The following is a 20,493-nucleotide window of genomic DNA, read 5'->3' as shown; positions in this document are numbered from 1 at the left end:
CAAACAAACAGGTCTAACTAAATAAAACCGTTTAAAAAGGCATGATTATCTCATGACCTCATGATATACATATTACGTTCATGTTAATAGGTAACTAGGGTAATTATCCAATTTATTAGCAGACGATACCGACGTGAGTTTATGATATGAGAGGTGTGTACCACGATACACTGCGAAGATTGATTAGGTATATTAATAGGCAGCTAGTCTATGTCAGTTCCTTTCTACATTGTTACAGTTTTATGCAATTTATCTGCCATTTAAAATGATAAATAGCTTTTTCTATCGTCTTTCACAACGTGTCTGGTAATTTGTAGACATATTGATATTGTTGCAATCCCTTGTTAAAGGTGGCATCGAAATGCAGTGTTATACATATAAAGTAATTTTAATAATTTAATATAGAAATGGAGCGTCGCTAGTGATTTTTCTAAAGAATACAATTGTTTGTTAGATAACTTTTAGCAGTGGTTTAAGTGTTTGTTTGTTTACGAGGAAAGTCGCTTGTAGTACTCTGTCCAACCAAAAAGGACCCAAGCTTTGTGTTAATTGTAGAATTAAGTATCTAGTTATTAAATTATGTTTAAAATAAATGTACGCTACATCTCTGTCCTTTTTTATTATCTGGCAAAATTAGTACGTTTAACCAGATTGACATTAAGTTTAACCTTTCGTCTGCGAATATATGAGACACAATAGAAAACATATTGTGTCTCACGCAGATCTGCTAGGCTATTCTGTACCGCCCGACCAGAACCAGACCCGTGCGTACGGCGCGTCGCGTTCCGTGCACGCCTCAAAGGAATTGCCGAGAATTGACAGTTCCAGAATAACCGAACTGCACTTCATTATAGTACGGGTTAAGACACATGAACGTGGTACAGGAATTATTTCAACAAAATAAACATCCGTCTACTAATTTGACCGATATTTATAAATACAGAGAACTTGTGACGTAAATCACACTATAATTGCATTATGCATATTTAACACAACCTCAAAGACATCAACCACCCACGCAGTAGATTTGGAGCTGTTTTTTATATTACCATTCTGTATGCGAATGTTATATTTACGAAGTCATTTCTTAAATATTAGTAGCATTAAACAGAATATGATTTAAATTAACATTGAAATATTGGGACAATCGTCTTAATAGCACACAATAGTGAACAAGTGGCCACTGCTGACCAAAGGCCTCTTCTCGCACGGGAAAGTTTGAGCATTAATCACTAATTGTGCCTATATGTCCTCAGAAGGGGTAGGCAGAAGTGCATATTACGGTATTTATTTATTTATTTATTTATTTTCATAGGTGCAGTGACAGACTACAGACTAAGATATTCCGCACAGTAAATACAACATATAGTACATTAATCTGAAGTCCAATTATAACTGTACACGGCATTTAATGTTTAACATGCTTCATTAGTAACAGCGAAAGTGAAGTAATATGTTATTACAATTTATATAGATAATTTCTAAATTCTTTATAACTATTTAAAAACAAGTCTACTAATAGTATGTAAAGGTACGCGTCCAAACCCCGCATCGTGGCATCTCACGCAGCGCACGCAACGGATTTTAGTTTGTCTTGTATAGAAACTCATACAACTGCGTCCACTGACCGCATCGTATGCACCGCATCATCATGCGTACGATGCGTGCAAAGTGTAGGATGTGACTCTGTGGACTCTTACCTTAATGCCACTGTAGAATGTACATTTTTTCACCATTTGTGTTATAAGTGCCATGTAATAGGGGTGAGCATATTGCATAAGAACAATTCCAGACTCCGTATTGCTGTGTTACTCATGAATTTTCGAAAAGCCGAAAAAAGCCTAGTAATAGGTACTTTGCTCGACCCGGGAGTCGAACCCGACACGTACCCGTAACGTGCCTTAATGTGCACATCTGCCTACCCCTTCAGGGATAAAAAGGTGTGATGATGATATTAAAAAAAGAAGTGTTACATTGTACCACACATGCATATATGATTTATTTATTGATCCAGTTTATCAACTAGCCTTCGACTAATGTTATGGCGTGTGCGCACGCAGTTACCGAAATGTCATCGGTGGCTCGCGGCAGACTGCGCTTTAATGGCCGCTGTTTAGTTATAATTACGCCTGCTTTGTACATAGGGACATAGTTTCGACAGGTCAATGACATAAGTATGGTAAACACTATTAAACATAACATATAACAGGGTCACGTTTTTTTAAGATGAGGCGTAAATCGATGTGCATGTATTTTAAATGTGGGGGAGTCATGCTTCGGCACGAATGGGCGGGCTCGACCGGAGTGATACTACGAACCTCACAGAAAACCAATGTGAAACAATGCTTGCGTTGTGCTTCGTTGTGTAAGAGAGATTACAGGAGGCCCATTTACACCCCTTCCCAATCCCCGATTTCGCAACAACCCAAAAATCCTTAACCTCCAAAATGCCGGCTACGCACTTGTAATGCCTCTGTTCTTTCTGGTGTCCATACATATATCTAGGATTCAAAACAGAACTTCTTTATTCAGCAGGTTTTAGAATGTCAATGGTTTTTATTAATTCTACTACTCCTCCCGCGCGGTTTTACATGCTCTGTTCGGTTCCGTGATCGTAGCGTGATGTTTTATCACCCATAGTCTTCCTCAATAAAATTGATCCCAAGATTAGCGCGTTCAAACAAACAAACTCTTTGTCTAGATTAGTGAGAATGAGTACTTATGATTGGCTTTATTTTTAAAACTGCAGGCTCCTCTTAATAGCATTAAGTAATATTAGTCGTTAACCAATCAAATCTAAGACAATTTATTGATTATGGAGACAACGATTTAAATGTTGTTACTTTTTTCTAAAGAAGCAGCAGAGGGTATTAACAAAATAATTTCCTTAAAGAAATGTTAGTTACTCTGGAGAATAACAGATGGCGCTGATAATATACGTAAGTGAATTAATTCAAGCTTTTAGTTTGATACGATTCAAGAGTATTGAAAATTGAAAAAATTATTTATTGTTGATCTGAAAACCTGTTCAAATAATATATTTATAGAGTTTCTTATGAGACTAACTGCATGAAAGTAGCACCCACAGTTAGGTCTCATCCCAAAAAATGTTTAACTGAGAAAACTCCAACTACTGTCTCCGGTTACGTAAATCTAAAGGCATACTTCGAAACGAGAGACACCTTACGACCATGACAATACCCTTATAGACAAGTAGGTGTAGTTTTGAATTCAGTCTTTAAGTTACGATAAGTCTTGATAAGTGACGCTCTCGTCGCCCCTTAAGTATTCCGGCGTGAACGAAACCATAGCGCGATTCAGGAAAATGGTGGAATTAATCAACGCCATCTATCGAGCTATGGGGTAGTTTTTGATGTAGGGACGCCAGCTCATCAAGTTACTAAAGCCTTTAATAGAATTTTAACCTTACTGTCTTAGTAATACAGTAGAAGATGTATTAATGACATTTGATATTTTGGGGTAGTTTCATATGCTGGTGATTGCTTGAGAAAAATATTGTTAAAACATCTTAACATTGGCTGTGGTGTGTTTTAACGTTGAAATAAATTACAGGAAGATGGAAAGAACATATAAACTACACTTTAGAACGAGCAAATGGTTTCACTAGAGTATTGACCGACAGACAGACTTTAATTGCTTTGCCGTTCAAAACTACCTTCCTGTTCTTTTTGAAATAAATAATGTTGACGTTGACTTTGACTTTAAATTCGTAGTTCCTGCGTGAAATATTGTTAGGTTAAACCAATTTTATAACAAAAAAGAATAAAGACTTAAGCACTAGTACATTGTTACATACAGCACCAAGTACAATTACTTGGCTAGCCTCAAACAAATCAGTTTTGGGCTTAATGCCATTATAATGAGATTCTTCAAGGAAATTGTCCGTGAAGAAATAATATTACAGGTTCTATGTAAACTACGCTGTTTTATAGTTATATACAGCAGTTTTATAAAATTACGTTTCTTTCTTTAATTCTAAGTCTGTTTTTACCGATTCGTTGAAATTCCATTAAAATACATAGACGAAACAATTACTTTGTAAGGAGAATACCACATTTCATTAACCCTTAATTGTTAACTCATAAACCGATGTGAAAGTGTGTGAGTGAGGTTACCGGAGGCCCAATTACCCTCCTTCTCAATGTTCCTAATCCCCGATTCCCCAACAACCCTTAAATGCCCAACCCGCAAAAGGCCGACAACGCACTTGTTACGCCTTTGGTGTTTCTGGGTGTGTGTAAATGGGATTGCTTACTATCAGGTGATCCGACTGCACGTTTACCGGATTTTACCATAAAAATATCATTCATTTGTTTTTCTGTTTTATTCCAATTTAGTCTTTTATAACCTGTTCCTGTCTTTATTTGTAAACTGTTCTGTGTTTGTAACAATAATTAAAACTAACTATGAATAAAAGGATCAAATATTTTTCAAAATGTATGCGTGTTTTGTTCCCCAAGAGATGAAGGGATGCATTCCCCTGATAAAGTGTATGTAGTTAGGGTTGCCAAATACGGCGCACCTGGTACTTCAACCGCAGGTAGATGTGTAGTCGTTTTATTATTGATTGATTCGGTACGTTCATCTCATTAATTACTGTCTTCAGCCAGTAGAAGTTTTTATACATAAAAACGCAAAAACTAATAAAAATTGGTAAACTAATAAAATCCGGGCAATCTCTGTCTGCGTGAAAGATGAGACGTCTTCTACCCACTCATAATAATGTAGTTTAAAAAAATATTTTCTGATATTGGAGGCGCCGGGTATCGATCCCGGTACCTCTCGCATGCTAAGCGAGCGCTCTACCATCTGAGCTACGCCCCCGTGGTAATCAATTGCGAAATTAATAATGATTTAAGATGTAAACCTCTAGAATAACACTAATAGATATATTTGATCGACACATCTGAAGGTTAAAATCATCCAATAGCAATTGGATAGCAAAAATATGTACTTAAGTACTATATATTTTATAAGAATTTTCCTCATACAACACTCTTTGGGAAGAAAAACAAATTATTCTGTATTGGGGTTTATCCGTTTGACTTTAACACAATAAAAAATATGAGATAGAAACAAATCCAAAAAATATATATATTCCACTTTAATGTAAATTTGGTTTGCGGATGATTAGGTGACAATAACTGTTCATTTGCCCCCTACACTATAAACATTTCAGCCCCCAATCTTCACCTCAAGCCCTCAAGCGGATTCCAAACCGGAGCTGCAGACAACGTAACAGGTTACCGGGGCTAGCTCAAAGCAGGAGAAAGAACGGGGTGATTTTTAGTCAGTAAGAGTCTGACACTCCCTCTCGCCTCACTCAAGGCGGGAGAAGTCATTGGATGATTTTCCTCCCTCAAAAAAAAAGCCATCAACCGGATGTATCTTCTATTGGGGACATTCAACAACCCAGTTAACCTGTAACCCGCCGGCAAGGTCCATGATCTTGGCATATTGTACCCAATAATACGACAGTAATTAGCGACGTCAGCGCCCGCGCAGGTTATACGTGTCAATATTAATTTGTAAATGAATGTTTCATATTTTCAGTGTGGCTTAGAAATGTGTGAACTTAACCAATATTTTGCTGATATGGAAACTTCTAAAGTAAATTGGTAAGTAACCAATTAGAAATAAGTAATTCGTTTTTAGATTTTAAAATATACGTAACTGGTGAGAAGTTTATTTTTTTCTTTAGAAAATTATAAAGTATGATGTTACCAGTATTTTGTGTAAAAATCTTGTGTACATTAGTAGACCATACTTATCTTCACTCCTTTTTTTTTTTTTTACGAGTTTTTTAACAGGGGGTTGTCATCCAATGACTTCTCTCGCCAGGGCAAAGCGAGAGGGAGTGTCAGACTTACTGACTAAAAACCACCCAGTTCCTACTTCTGCTTGTCGACCCGGAGCCCCGGTAAACCCGCTAGGTAGTCCGCAGCTCCGGATTAAGCATCAGCCCTACTGGGCCCCATCTGTGGTGGTCTGATGGCTCTTTGAGGCGCGCGCGGAACGCAACACGCCGCACGCACGGGTCTGGTTCTGGTCGGGCGGCGAGCTACCCTTGCTCGCCGTCCGCAGACCCGCACTGACGGTGGCCGGAGATCGTCACGCGATCCCCGACGCCCGGAGTGTCCTTCGCGTCGGCTGGGGCGTGAGGAAGGTCGTTCCCTCACGCGTCCCGCCTCCTCCTTAGCTAGCATAACTGCTTCGCAGAAGGAGGAGACGGCATCCCAGTCCCCCTCGCTCCGCACCATGGTCTGAACCAAAGCCGGACGCGAGAGGTCGCCGTCGCCGATCACTTCCCTGAGGGCACGGCGGTGTTCAGCCCACGCAGGGCAGACCGCAACTGAGTGTTCCACCGTGTCCTCCGGGCGGCTATCTTCACTCCTAACAGGTGCATTAATACGAGTTTTCTTATGTTTAACAAGAGGCGTTGTGATTGGTTAGTTCATTGGAGCCGGCCAATCATGCCGAACGCGTTCTCTTGCTCGTTTTAGTTAAACGTAAAGCATAAGTAATAAGTGTACTATTAAAATAGAGAGAATACATACCAAACACACATTATCTTTGAGCGAATTTTGCAAAAATTGTTCCAAGTCGATAGTTCCAGCGGTTGCCTATACAAACAAAGTAATTTGATGAACTAATAGATTGACGGCTAGTCTGTTGATGGATAATATTTAGCACTTATAGCTTGGATACTAATACTCAGGTATTGTATTATTTCGGCTATTTCAGCTGAGTAATTGTGGTGACTATGTGTTGACATTAGGCTGGTGATTCACTGAGGTTTATCATAATAGTGTCAAACATGTGGTATCGAATTGAATAAAAAGAAATCATCGTCATCTTGGTAGGTATATCAACAGCACGTGACAGGCCAACAATCCCCTTGGACTCTAGGAAAACCATCCTATGGAGGTTGGAATACCTAGCGGGATTACCGGGGTTCCAACTCGAGAAGCGGGAGGTGGAACGGGGTAGTTTTTAATCAGTAAGAGTCTGACACTCCCTCTCAAGACGGGTAGAAATCATTGGATGATTTTCACCCCTCAACAAAAAAAAGATTGAGTCAGACCTAATAATAAAAACATTGCCTCATCAAGGCCAAGAGTACTCCGTCAAGAAGAATATAATTGAAAAGAAGAAAGTCTATCATCGTCTATCATTATCAAAATTTTATCACCCTCCTTAAAACATCTTTGGAAAACTCTTATGAATAAACTTAGCAACAATATTGTGATGCTACCCTAAGAGCATGTTCTGGCTATAATCCGACCTTCCTCATAAGAAACACTAATAAGTCGTCTTTAAGCTTGTAATTACGAGTATGCAGTAATATGATGCAACGATGATTGATGACTCGGTAATAGGTTATGCTTAGATGCATGCCAGTTCATAATATTCAATATTCTTATGTTTTTATGTTGGATGTCCATGAGTAACTAATTTAAATACAAGAATTGGTTACTGGAAAAAAATAAAAAGTTGAGTTCGTCATCTTCATTAGTCGGAAAACGACCTTATTATTGTGAAGTTATCTTCATTACATGGGACTTATAACACAAATGGTGAAAATTGGGTGTACATTGTATAGCGGCATTAGGTATCTGCCTAGGTCTTCGGGTATAAAAGGCGTGACGTTTCACCTTATCTTCATAATAATATTTGTTTGTTATATCTATCGTAAGACATACGAAATTAACAAAAATAACAGTTTATCACGTAAATATCAGTAGGTTGTGCGATGACGCCGCGTTTGTGCACCTTACCTACCTCACGATTGCAATGAGGATAACATTTTCGATGTTTTAAGTTGTAAATATTTTACATGTACGCATTCATTAACACGGAACTAATTATATTAATCATTAATAATTAATAATATAATATAAAGTTACCGTAAGATTGTAAGCATATTATATTTTTAAAAGAGTGACGAATGGAGTGTCTTTCAAGCCACAATTTGTAACGAGTATTTATCGGTTAACGTTTCAAAAGTGCCTAACACTGGTTTAGTTGAAACAAATGCTTTTGAGTTTTGACTTTGACTTTTGACGTTTACTTGTTTTGAATAAAAGCCACTATCCCTTGTCTAATAAGATGTACATCTTCTTAATTTATTATTAGTTACATCTCATTTGCAAACAAGCTTCGATGTAAACACAGAAATTACAATATCCAACTTATTATTCATTTTTGAAAACAAAAGTAAATCAACAATGTATATTAGTCCTGTTGAGCACACAACTCAGAAATAGTCCTTCGTACCTAAATAATAATGTTCAATTTTCTTTGATACAGTTAATCAGTGATATGCACTTGTTTACCATCTATAAATTGTGTTAATGACGGATTAAAACTATAAATTACCAACATTATCTGATGTTACATAATCTAGCTAATTACGACATCAATTACAATAATGCACGATTCATTCCTTATTATAAAATCATCATATTGATTGCACCTATTTACAATTTAAACAAACTTCACTTTTGAAACGTCAAATTCGGTTGTCCGACAGTCTGTCTGTCAGTGAATCTAGTGTTAGCTGGTACCAGTATTTTTATGTTAATTTGTAAACAATTTTTTTCTATTAAAAGTAGGCAACTTCATTATCATTAAATTATTTACGTAATTCCAATGGTAATTTAAATCTTATTAAGTACATCTTAAGTAGAATCTGTTCTTTCCTTTTTATATTATTTAAAATTAAGTTTAATCTCCACTTTGTATTTATACCTAATGTATTTTTTATTGCTAATACTTTGTATTGTAGTTCTAAGTTATATATTTTTTAATATAATAAGAGAATGCATTAAGTACCTACACACGTTATTTATTTTTAGTTTTTGTTAAGTTTGTCATTCAGGATGTCTAAGTAGATGTTGCTCAATATTCTTAAATCGCATCGACCAATGTCATGAGAAGATTTGTCTTTGAGCTTTCGAAAGATGAACTTGTGTGCAATTTACAGAGATTTTATAAATATATCCATATGAATTGACCCCCTTTGTGTAGGGGAAAATCATCAGTTGATTTCTCATACCCTGAATTGAGAAGGAGTGTGAGAGTGTCAGTCTTTTACTGAGTAATTAACCACCGCGTTCCCACTACTGCTTCGAGCCAGAGTTTCGATAACCCTTGTGGTTATCTACAGAGAAGCTTGGGATATGTTTGTCCCCTGCGTGCAATCTTCTCATGACAGATTCTTATTAACATAAATGCATTAGTATTGATGTTCCATGCCTCACTTTTTTAAATATATTGACACAAATCTACCTATTGAACTCGTGACACCAAGCATTGCATCCGATAGCTCATCTCTGCACTAGTCAAATGCGCAGATTGTTTATCAAGATCAAATCCCCTATTACCATAAACAAAGTTTATCGTCAACATACTTACTTTAAATACTTAGCAATTGTACGCAAAACTAACACAAACATTCAATTGCAAGTAAGCTAAAATCAACATTCTTCCAAACATACTAAAGTTCATTTTAGAACACCGTTATTTTTAATGTTTGACAATAAGATTCCCGCGCGAAATAATAGAGGTGCGACTGCGCTTACAAAATGTTCCACAGATTAACAAAAATAGATGAGACACGACATATTTCATTCATTTTTTGAAATTCTTTTATATTGTGAACGTGTAATCGAATTATATCGATTGCTTCACTGGTATCCAAAATTGGGTATTGGTTGACTTCACAACTCATAAATTTGTTAAAATGATATTGTTTTTATGTAGATGTGGTCTAGATTTCGTTTAATTTGCATTTTTAGCGACATTATTTTAAACCTAGTTATATTTTTCGTCTGAATCAATCTTGAAGATTGTCTTGTCGTTTACCTGTCGTTGTATATAATATGTAGAAGAATGTATTCATTCGCTGTGTTTCTATCACTATAAAATATCATTATAATTAAAATTATCTCAGAGGGATTACCAGAGACAATAGAAAATCAATTAACATGCTTCTTGGTATATTAGCTACCATATTTACCCAGTCTTCAAAATGTCACATAGTCTTTGTCAAAATACAATGCGTGTACGCACATCGACAATCACGATCGTGTATCAGCTTTGTAAATTATTACTTACCTCCGTTTATTTGGAATTATTTAATGATACAACCTCCATTATATACCGACCGAGCGACTGTTACTTACAAATTATCAATTATATGGATTTTTAGAACAATTTATTGTAATCTTCTAGTATGTATTTTAAGTTTAACACTATTATTTGTAATCTTTAAATTGGTTTGTGTATTAGGGAATACGGTGATTGCTGTACTGACCTAGAAATAATACCGTTTATTGTGTAATGACGTATAATTTTGTATGTTTAAAGTGTATATTTTGCATTATGGATTTTTCGCTATATTAGGAGCTTGTTTTGATTAGTAAACCTTGTCTTGTCTTCGCCTTGTTATTGCAAGGACTTTTACAATAATTGTGTGATGCCTGGCCGTGTATCTAATGCTTAGAAATTACTGTCGGAAATAGGAAATAAGTATTAAATAATTTTAGACTTGCAATATTCTTGTATTCTTCTTCTGAAAAGTACTCAGCGCAGTTTTTAATACATATATAATAGGATATAAGTCAACTTGAAACAAATAAAAGTAACAATTTGCTAACTTAATACCATCTAAATGGGTTTTCATTTTTGGACCCAAAACGGGACCTTGCGGAACCCATCCATATAATCTCTAATAAATCCAGCCCAAACATTCCACACCCAATTTTTACGACACAGTATAGTAATCTCAACCGTTCCCTATAAATCTGTCAGCAGCTTCGTTATCTACACAGGAAGATAAGCATCTGTAACACTTTCATCCCATGGATATTCCCATAGATGTTGAAAACAGTACCGTATTAAAACATTAATTATCAACGTAACTTCGCATAAGTTGCAAAATGTTATTGTTATCGTGGGAAGCTGTGTTGTGTGTGCCTGGATATGAGTGTCCGACATAAACAGCCGTGTATGAGGAATTGTCCACTAACTTGTTATTAAGCGTGTAAGTACTTTTTATTATGGAATAGTTACTGTTTTTAGTGTTCTATATTTCTTGGATTGTGTATTGCGCGTTCTACGGTTAGTGTATTGTTTGAGCCATTGCTAGTCATTTTACGCGTTGCCAATTCTTTTTGGAACGTTTTTTTAGATTTGGTGCTTCGGCGTTTGGCCCGCATCTCAACTGATGGTAAGCGATGATGCGGCCTGTGATGGAGTAAGTCTGCCCATAAGTAACTTATTCACTTGCGCCTTGAAGACACCCATATACCCATTAGTAAAAATTCTGACTCCGGCAAAAAATCCTTTCCCTCTCAGTCTGCACAAGGAATCTTGAAGCAAAGCGCTTCGAATTAATATCTAAGTAATCTGCGATGTTCTATTTTGATACTACAAAAATCTATGTAAATAAATAAATAAATAAAAACTTTATTTATATAAAAACAGATTGTAGTACATGTAATAGTTTTCACAATGTGGGTAGAATAGAATCTATGACTGATGTAGAATATTTTATTCGATTTGAAAATAGACTTCCACGAACTATTGTATGGCTTTATGGTTGGCTTGATGTGAACTTTTGGTATAAGATTAATTAAGTAAAATCTTGCGGATTTTAGCATCACTTTAAACGTTACACAGTTTAAATAGACGTTTAAAGTTAATGATTGCGATCTTTTGGGAATAAAAAACCGCACTAAAGTAAAATTGTGTAACTGTACACGCTGTGATCTTCAAACCTATTGTCATAAGGTACTTCTGGCTTACCACAGTGATCACGCTATTGCATCAATAAGGTAGGCAGAGTCCACGATACACGAACGGCTAATCTAATAGCCCATCTGAAGGATGTTCCCATAGCGTGTTGAAATGAAACAAAAAATGGCCATAGTTGCGATACACTACCTTATTACTTCAATTAGATATATTATATGTAATGCTTTAACTGCTGCGAGCTACTGGATTTGTACAAATTGATCGTGTTTGTAATAAATAATGATGTGTGGTGTGTTGTGGTTCATTGATTTAATCATGCTTGCCCACATGGTCTATTGCTACCAATATACCATTTTAGATTTAAGTAATAATAAAGGTCAATAACCAATGAGGTTACTAAATACTATTTTTTCTCAGCGATTATCTATCGTTTGGAAAGACTTTTTATGGTATAAGCCTAATAATGGTAAACAATTGCCGGTCATGCCAATATCCCTTATTGCTTTTTTTTAAGGTGGGAAAATCATCCAATGACTTCTCTCGCCAGGGCAAGGCGAGAGGGAGTGTCAGACCCTTACTGACTAAAAACCATCCTGTTCCTACTCCTGCTTGTCGAGCCTGAGCCCCGGTAACCCGCGGCAGCGACACTAGATGTAAGTATCCTAAGCTGTTAGTGATACAAATTAATTATAAATATCGTAAACTGGATCAAATTCTTTATTTATTGTTTGTTACAGGTAGAACAATATAAGATCTTAGTTACGTCTGATCCTTTACACCTACGCTCCCGTCACTGCCTGAAAGAACCTATTGCGTTAATAGTCCAACTATGCTTTCAAAGTTCACAGACCGCAACCGTTATGAGCATTACCTTTTAAGCAGACCTTACTACTGCAATATATCAGGCTAATGAAGTGCCAGATTATATCTCCTCTTGTCAAACACACAATACTTCTTATAATCAATCCTTGCACACATGGTTACACACTGAGCTATACAAAACCAGTTTATCTTGGTCTCGCTTGCTATAGTCTTTTCACACGTTCAACGGTCAGCTTATACTGGTTCAGTATAGCTTGATCTGCCGTGTATACCATTACATTGTGCCAAACTGAACACTTGAACAGAAACAAAACTGTTTCGATATTTCAAATCGGAATCATCCATTTTTCTTCTAAGTTAAGTGACGTGTTGCCTTGACCGGGAATCGAACCGCGTTATGGTGCTATTGTTTGAACAGGACGTGAGATAGATTTATTTGTTTTATCAGCTGACGAGTCTAATACGGTACAAGGTGAAATTGTTGTGCAGATATCTGTCTTATTAACGCGTTGTATCTGAATGTTATCGAAATGACATTAGCACGACTATTATTTATAACATACCATTGTGCCTTATATAGAAGACTTTTACTAGTTATCATATGAGTCCAATGTACCTAATGGTGGCCACACACGTAGCGGTATACCTGTACGGTATACCGGGACTGAAGGCTTGTCAAATCAAGTCAGGAAACTTGTACAATTTTGTCACACACACGCTCCGGTATACTTGCACAAGCTTTGATATGAATGTATGTTTGTTTGTGCGCGATTATCTCGAGTTTGGTTGAACCGATTTTGATGCGGTTTTCAGCGTTTTAGGTATATTACCCAACTTAAAATGGAGGATCACACTTTAGTTTATGAAGGCGGTTCTCTTTTTTGTAAAAGTCGTATTGATACTTCATACTCATAATATTATATTACTTTTCATGTGCGTACGAGTATAATGTTAGGATATGTTTTGAAGGATACCTGATTATGATAACGGTAGAGGGTACAATGATAATACTTAGTGAAAATATAAGAATTATGTTTTTTTTTGGTTATCAACAGCAGAACTGCGTATGTAAGTATAAGTATCTTTGGGACATGTGAGTTCTACAATGTAAGAGTCAAAAATCCGAATCAAGTTCTCATGTGAAAAGATCCAAAGATATCAATTGTTATTGTTAAGAATCGCGTTCGTGAATTTAAAGATTTATTTTGTGAAACCTATGTTTATGATTCATTGTTGAGAATTCGCCACATTTTGACTTTAACTGTTTTGTTATTGTTGTTAGTTATTAATTTAATTATACGTATTGTACTTAATTTATGAGTCACATCAACAGTCTGTAAGTGGCCACTGCTGCCCAAAGACGCATCTCACACGGAGAAGGTTTGAGCATTAATCACCACGCTTGCTTAATGTTGGCAATTTATGTGTATGTTGTATCTCATCCGCATTTAATTTTTCTTTACTTTTCTGAGCATACTTTGTTTGTAGTACTTGCGACATACATATGTTGTTAGTAAGTAAATATATATGTGTATCTACTTACCACCTCATTCAACAAGACCTAGTTTAATGAATGCAGTGATAGAACAAAAGTCGGATGCGTCGGACATCGCTTATTACTCAGGTGCCACTCAGGGTTAGCAGACAAACCAATAAACTAGGGTGGCCATCATTTCTTGGCTAGTGTGGATATTGATCTACGTACGAGAACTGGTTCATATGGACTGCTTTGAAGTACATAACAGTTTTAAAGACAAAACGATACCTTTGATTATCTTGTAGGGTGGTTTACGACTAGAAATGTGCTATGCTACGTTGCTGTGGATGCGTTTGGCCACCAATCATATTCATTGGTACACATAGCTTAACACTGGTGGAAACGGACTTAGCTAAGCTATGTTTCTTATATGGAAAGATGCGTGCAATGGATGTGTGTTAAAGATGGCTTTCCTACTATCGATACATCACATACATCTTCCTCACACAGAAACATAGTTTAATATCGGTGGAAACGTAGAAACATAGTTTCACAGTTTAGTTATTAAATCTTCGTAGCATAGTTATACAGCACATCTCTGGTGGAAAATCTCCCTAAGGCTCATGATAAGGAGTCAATTAGCAAAAAGTTATACTTGTGTATGTATTTATGTGTTGACGCCACAAAACTCTTATTAGTGGGAAGTAAGGAAGCCTTGAATTATTAACGACTTTGTTAATAAAAGCGTAAACACCACTCGTGCGCTATCATGATGATTATTGTGAGAATTTTATTAAAAATACAAGCGTAATGTGTGTCTTGTAATAACTGCGACCTCATTGTGCTAAGGTTAAAGGTGTGAATGCGAAGTTTAGGTTATTGCTTATTTATATCGTATCACATTACATTGTTCACATTGAACCTTACATTTTGTCGTAAAGTTTGCAATTTTTGGGAATATTAAAATGTCCATTTATTTCTTATTTTTATTCTAGTGAGGGTTAAGGTTTTATTATTGTAAAGTTTTTTGAGTCATAAAACATTGTATTTTTTTCAAATTGATTTCTGACCTAGGTATGAACTTCCCGACCCGGAGCTGCGGACTGCCTAGCGGGTTACCGGGGTTCGGCTCGTAAAACAAGAGTAGGAACGGGGTGGTTTTTAGTCAGTAAGAGTCTGAGACTCTTTCTCACCTCGTCCAAGAAGTAATTGGATAACTTTCCCCCCTCAAAAAAAAAAAAAAAAATTCTATTTTCCATCAAAGTCAGTCAAAATTATTAAGTTACTATAGCACAAAAATAAAAAAGTTAACCGAAATAAAATAAAAGATTCAACAATTCCTTCCGCTAATAACAAAAATTCTTGAGCTTAATTTAAAAGTAGGTCATAATAGTAAGCATCGTCAGAATATCCCTGAAAGGTCAAACGCGTGGAGCACCTAGCGGTATTGTCATAGTGTTGCGCAAGAGTTTAATTGTTCCATTATTCGCGGATTCGGGTGGCCTCAAATTTGGTGCGGATGTTAAGAAACGTACCGTTTGTTTCGTCGAAGATCCGTGTCCTGATAGCTTGGACACCCTATTTACGCCACTGACTTGCGCCCTTTGTTTGTTTAACGTGAAATTTGATTTGTGATGCGCGTTTTTATAATATTTTTTTTTTTAATATTTTGGTAATGCAATAAGTATTTGTTTGCTTGAAGTCAATCGATGTGAAGGTGACGAGACGATTTCATAGTTTGAGTTTTGAGTTTACCCAGGAGGTCAATCAACTTTATTAATTTAATTAAGAATTGTGAAATAGTAATTAGCAGTATGTAATATTGTCTTATTTATTTTTCTTTGACATTACTACAGACTTCAAGTTGTTATTTAAAGTATAAAATTGCTTGTCTTGGAAGTTTCTCAAGGAACCTTAGGCTCAGTAGTCACAATTCACCACTAACTGGAAAATATTATGAAAAGTACCTATCATATCACTCAAATCATTTTATACCCTGTTGGTATATCAAATTTTGTCAAAATCCGATTAGTAGTTTTAGCATGATTGATGGACAAATATCCAAACGAATAAACTTTCACATTTATAATATTAGTTAGGTGATTTGTTTGTTTTGAGGTGTTTAGTCTTATTTTCGAACGCAACATTAACAGTAAGATGTTTATTAGATTTAACATTCGATTTTCTGAATCAACCAAGTGTTGTTACACAGTCTTAAACATTTGATTTATGAATCAACCAAGTGCTATTAAACAGTCGTACCTCAGTTTACAAAAAAGTTCGTATATTAACATACAATAAGGAGAATTCTTCAATTCTCACGTTGGGGAAAAACACAGGAAAACCCAATTTTACATGAATATAAAGAAGTAAGTATAAATTTATTTACATTTAAGTTCTAAAAACTTTAATTAAATTAGTATTCTAAATTCGTTTGTTTGCCTTAAAGGCTGGATTTCGTCAGATCTATTTCTGGACTAAACGAAGTATAGGTAAATTGTATGCATCAACAATTGTCAGTCATGCATGTTTATATATACTTGACTGACAATTGATTGGTCAAAATAAGGAAAAATAACATCACGAACTTAAAGTCATATGTGTTGTGTGGGATGCCAGAAACTGCTAAAAATTATCATGCATTACATACAAAATATATAACCTCACGAATTGCTACGAATCTTACATGCCTCCTTTGGTTCATCTGAATGACTCTCTCAAATTTAAAATAACAAAATCAAGGTGGCAATATGCCCAAGCCGAAAGGGTTGCCACATCAGTATGTGCTGGGCACAGAAAGTACCCAGCACTGGTTTTCAATTGGCACCCCTTGTAGTGACACATGCATTAAATGATGTATTGAACATATTAAAAATTAAAACTCGTACTCAATCATCACTCTTGCAACTCTTAAAGTAACAAAGTAGTCAATAAATAAAAAAAACATAAAAAAGAACAAAAAAAAAAATCTAAGAATATAATTCATACGCAACGCATTTGTCTACATCTTTCTTCACCTTGTTACCCCGGGGCAACTGTAACAGATTGTCGGCGATAAGCCATGTCAATTGTCTGTAATATGTAACGCTAATCGATTTCATCCACATATCGAGATGTTAAATCGATTATAATGTTAGAGGCTGATTAACAAAATCGATGAGGTAAATTACATGAAAGGTTTATTCAGTAAGACATCGATGTTGGTATTGCAATATATTATTGCCTACTTATTTGTAGTTTTAAGTATATAATTATGTACTAGAGGCAAATTGACAAATCCTGTCTATCAAAATATGTTTACCAAGAAATAGTGCAAGCTTAATTATAAGTATATGTTGGTGGTTTGGGGTCTCAATAAAGTGGGCTCTTAATGTGATCTGAAAATTGTAACAGTTTTATGTTTGTAACGTAATATTTCAGATATTTTATTTTAGAAAAATCTGTTTTGTTTTCAGAAAAACCTTGTCATATAACGCTGTCTTAGCTAACGCTGTTTTTGTTTAAATCTTAGTTTAATTGGACATATTATAAGTACATATATTGTTATGATACTGAATGAATATTTTCAGTATGAGTGCAGGTCAACAGCTCTCAAAATCTCAAGATAGCCGTGAGAAACAGACGTCCTTAGTTATTAAACAAACTGTTCTTATGTACCCAATTAGGTATATGTATAGGAACCCACCCAGTAACCAATTACTAAAACATACACTTCACAAATAAAAACATTTGTTTATCAAATTCCAAAATCAAATTAGATGCAGCGATGCATAAAAATACCGTTTGCACAATAAAAAGGTACACACACACACACACATATACGCACTTTAATAAAATAAACAAATGAATGAAATAATCAAATAGAGTGAATGATTTGTACAACCCTAGTGTTTGATCGAGCACTTGATAGTTTATTTGCTTTGAGTTGACCCATTTTCGCAATGATGCATTGAAATTCTTTGATCCATTGTATTTTGATGATGTTATGATGCATTTTGCTCGATTCGTGCGTACGACCAATTTCTTACGCACGAAATCAGTAAAATGCAAGGTCTGTTGCTTATTACAGTTATTTTATTTTGTTGTAAAGTTTTCATTTGTTTTGTTGATGGTATTGTTATTGTTTGATCCGTTCTGGTAAAGGCTTGCTGTGAGAATTATTGACAATTGCGATTGTGACAATAGAAAATTAAGATATAATAGTGACCAGTTGCTTTTTTTATGTATTTGATTTGATATACCTACATTAGTTTCAGCAACCTTGCCCACGATTACCACAGAATCGTACCGAGGCGATTTTAAAAAAAACCATTCCAGGCCAACCAGAGTAATGATGAATGATGACTAACAGTCATACACATTTAAGTGTGGGAGAGCCATGCTACAGCACGAATGGGCCGGCTGGATCAGATTGATACGACTGCGACACAGAAAACCGACGTGAAATAACGCTTGCGTTGTGTTTCGTTGAGTGAGTGAGTTTCCCGGAAGCCCAATCACCCCCCTTCCCAATCCCCAACTCCTCAAAAACCTTTAATTTCCTAATCCGCAAAAGGCCGGCAACGTAATTATAAAGCCCCTGGTGTTCCGGTAATCGATGGGCGGCGGCGATTGCTTACCATCGCGTGATCCGTCTGCTCGTTTACCGGATTATACCATAAAAAAAAAACATATGACACATTCATTATGGACAAATAAACCAAAATCATTTGCGTACCCTTTTATCCTACATATAGTCATATCAATTCAAACACTCGTCCATCTAGTGGTGGCTATGTACAAATATGTATGTAGTATATTATACAAATCGATCATCATCATTCACCTTAAAAGGAGATGTCACACATTCTAGGTTAAAGGTTGAGAACATTTTATAGTTGTTTTTATGCTGAGTGGGTTGGGTTCTGTGTGGTAGAAAGAACGATTTAATGTGTTTATTAGTCTTTATAATAAGGACTGGCTGGTGTTATTTAAGTGCTAGGATAATAGTAATTTGAGCAATTGATCACATTTTTCTGATCGTAAGTGATATTGTAGCTTACAGTGGAGGTTTCTCATGTTCTTCATAGAACATTTTAATGATGTATCTTAAAATCTTAGGTAACGGTAAGTTCAAATTACTATAGCTAGCTAACTTTGACCCACAATTCCATAACCAATAGGAATCCAGAACAAAGCTTATATTGTTTTTTCATTAATCTAAAAGTTTGGGTCAAAAATCTTACGACACTCTTTATTTGAATTTAAAAATTAAATGTATATTCTCTGTCTTTAAATATAAAATGTCAAGGCATAGGGCTTATGTAGTAAAAACAGATAAAATATATAAGAACATTGACTCTCAAAGACAGCTACACATAAATCTCACACGTCGTCATCAATAACGAAGTGTTACACGTTACACGGTGTAACATTGATGAAACAGTAATTGATTTAGTTCATTCAATCACCACTTGAGATACGCATCTAATGACTTGATTGTTGACTGACATTATCGTTACTTATGTCCCAATCTTAATAGTCTTGTATAATCGATATATCCAGCCTTAAGATATACAAAACCAATTTACCATGGTCTCGTTTAGTATGTTCTTTCTACACTTTCAACGGTCAGTTTATACTGGTTTTGCGTAGCTTGATATGTTGCAGTCGTGTGTAAGTTAATGTAATTGAAAACGTATATTGTGTACGTATGGTGGATTTTATGCGTAAATGGCACATTTAATTGTGTGAAGTTAATTGATTTGTAAAGTACAAGTGCTGTAGTAAATTGTGTGTGGTTTTAATATGTTGAAATGTATTGTGTAGCATGTTGGTGAAAATATTTGTTTGATTTGGATAAATTATTTTTATCATGGTATGTGGAAGTATAAATATAGTAATAAGTGTGGGAGAGCCATGCTTCGGCACGAATGGGCCGGCTCGACCGGAGTGATACCACGGCCTCACAGAAAACCGACGTGAAACAACGTTTGCGTTGTGTGAGTGAGGTTACCGGAGGCCCAATTACTCCCCTTCCCAATCTTCCCAATCCCCGATTCCCCAACAAACCTTAAATTCCTAACCTAAGCCAAAATGTCGGCAACGCACTTGTAACGCCTCTGGTGTTTCGGGTGTTGTTTGGCAGCGGCGATTGCTTACCATCAGGTGGCCCGTCTGCTTTACCGGCTTATACCATAAAAAATCGACTGTCATGGAAATCTTGTATCCAGAAGGGATGTCAGTAAGTTATGTTAAACATTTTGCACGCATTGATCGGTTTAAAGCTTGATTTGTGGATAAGACAACAAACTATAAAACCAATTTTCAAGGACAATTTACGAAATAAATAACTTTATATTGAAGTGTTTTCAAGTGACATGTTGATATTCTTGACATTATCAATAGTTAGGGATGAAATGATAGATTTACTC

At 35.7% G+C, this 20,493-nt stretch overlaps 1 non-coding gene across 1 annotated transcript; it reads right to left on the bottom strand.

Annotated features, from left to right (window-relative positions):
- Positions 1-4,772: 4,772 nt before the first annotated feature.
- Trnaa-agc (transfer RNA alanine (anticodon AGC)) lies at positions 4,773-4,845 on the bottom strand. Its single transcript has one exon. It is a non-coding gene; the product is annotated as a tRNA-Ala (tRNA).
- Positions 4,846-20,493: the final 15,648 nt, after the last annotated feature.

The sequence above is a fragment of the Spodoptera frugiperda genome, chromosome 31 (assembly GCF_023101765.2).
Source record: "Spodoptera frugiperda isolate SF20-4 chromosome 31, AGI-APGP_CSIRO_Sfru_2.0, whole genome shotgun sequence".
In the NCBI taxonomy this organism is placed as follows: domain Eukaryota; kingdom Metazoa; phylum Arthropoda; class Insecta; order Lepidoptera; family Noctuidae; genus Spodoptera; species Spodoptera frugiperda.
The sequence above is the reverse complement of the archived record's forward strand: the minus strand, read 5'-3'. Positions and strand labels throughout refer to the sequence as shown.